We start from the raw sequence: 2500 nt of genomic DNA on the forward strand, positions 1-2500 counted from the left end.
GCATCGTCATCTTATTAGTGACGCGCAAAAAGGAATTCAGGAGATTCCTACTGTCCCTATTTGCGAAGAGCCGAAACCCCATATAAAGAGCCAAAACGCCGAAACCACGTTCATACAAGTAAAAAAATTTCATATAAATACTAAATAATTTTCATATAGATACTAAGTTTATGAATTCATACAAGTAAATAATTTTCATATAAATACTAAATAATTTTCATATAGATACTAAGTTAATGAATTCATACAAGTTAAAAATTTTCATATAAATACTAAATAATTTTCATATAGATACTAAGTTAATGAATTCATACAAGTTAAAAATTTTCATATAAATACTAAATAATTTTCATATAGATACTAAGTTTATGAATTCATACAAGTAAAAAATTTTCATATAAATACTAAATAATTTTCATATAGATACTAAGTTTATGAATTCATACAAGTAAATAATTTTCATATAAATACTAAATAATTTTCATATAGATACTTAATAAATTTCATATAAATACTAATTAATTTTCATATAGATACTAAGTTAATGAATTCATACAAGTTAAAAATTTTCATATAAATACTAAATAATTTTCATATAGATACTAAGTTTATGAATTCATACAAGTAAAAAATTTTCATATAAATACTAAATAATTTTCATATAGATACTAAGTTAATGAATTCATACAAGTTAAAAATTTTCATATAAATACTAAATAATTTTCATATAGATACTAAGTTTATGAATTCATACAAGTAAAAAATGTTCATATAAATACTAAATAATTTTCATATAGATACTAAGTTTATGAATTCATACAAGTAAAAAATTTTCATATAAATACTAAATAATTTTCATATAGATACTAAGTTTATGAATTCATACAAGTTAAAAATTTTCATATAAATACTAAATAATTTTCATATAGATACTAAGTTTATGAATTCATACAAGTAAAAAATTTTCATATAAATACTAAATAATTTTCATATAGATACTAAGTTTATGAATTCATACAAGTAAATAATTTTCATATAAATACTAAATAATTTTCATATAGATACTAAGTTAATGAATTCATACAAGTTAAAAATTTTCATATAAATACTAAATAATTTTCATATAGATACTAAGTTAATGAATTCATACAAGTTAAAAATTTTCATATAAATACTAAATAATTTTCATATAGATACTAAGTTAATGAATTCATACAAGTTAAAAATTTTCATATAAATACTAAATAATTTTCATATAGATACTAAGTTTATGAATTCATACAAGTAAATAATTTTCATATAAATACTAAATAATTTTCATATAGATACTAAGTTAATGAATTCATACAAGTTAAAAATTTTCATATAAATACTAAATAATTTTCATATAGATACTAAGTTAATGAATTCATACAAGTTAAAAATTTTCATATAAATACTAAATAATTTTCATATAGATACTAAGTTTATGAATTCATACAAGTAAAAAATTTTCATATAAATACTAAATAATTTTCATATAGATACTAAGTTTATGAATTCATACAAGTAAATAATTTTCATATAAATACTAAATAATTTTCATATAGATACTTAATAAATTTCATATAAATACTAATTAATTTTCATATAGATACTAATTTTCATATAAGTACTAAGTGTATGAATTCATACAACTAAATAATTTTCATATAAGTACAAAAAATTTAAAAAAAAAAATAAATGTTAAGCTATTTTTGATGTTGTAATATTTCTTATAAGCATAATGCTCATAGAAAATGATATAAATTACTTGTATATATATGAATTTAAAACTTTTATATGGTTAAAAAGATTTTCTCCATACGATTTCCGGTTGGTGAGGTGTACGTGGCAGAAAACATATATGTTGTATGAAACTTCAACATTAGTACTTGTATGAAAATTTTAATACTTGTATGAAATTGCATACTTAGTACTTATATGAAAATTATTTTCATATATTTATAAAAGTATTTAAGTGTAATATATAAATGAGAGCAAAAAAATTTATTCCTGGTTTGCTACAGTTGGTTTAAATAGAAATAATTTTGTTAATAATGAAATGTTATTAATTGAGATTATTCTTCTATACCTAACATAATGTAGTCGTTTTTTTTTTAATTTAACTTTTTTTGGGGTTTGTTCTTCTATTCACATAAAATATATGTGGGTAAAGAATAAAATTCAATAAAGTTAAATATTTATATTATTACGCTCGAATACTTTCATATCATATATGAAATAAAATGAAAAATAATTGAATTGAAATTATTAATTTCAAATCAAAAGAAAAACGTATATACTCTTAAAAAAAGATATATACACTATATGCATTGAAATAAAGTAAAATGTATAAAAAATGATATTATTTGAAAGTTTAACAAATACAAGAAGAAACATCGTCCTTACATTAATAATTATATTATATATGTATAGAGAACGAAAATTCTTTCTCACGATAAGATACACAGTCTCAAAG

The sequence above is a fragment of the Zeugodacus cucurbitae genome, unplaced genomic scaffold, assembly GCF_028554725.1.
Source record: "Zeugodacus cucurbitae isolate PBARC_wt_2022May unplaced genomic scaffold, idZeuCucr1.2 ctg00000047.1, whole genome shotgun sequence".
In the NCBI taxonomy this organism is placed as follows: Eukaryota; Metazoa; Arthropoda; class Insecta; order Diptera; family Tephritidae; genus Zeugodacus; species Zeugodacus cucurbitae.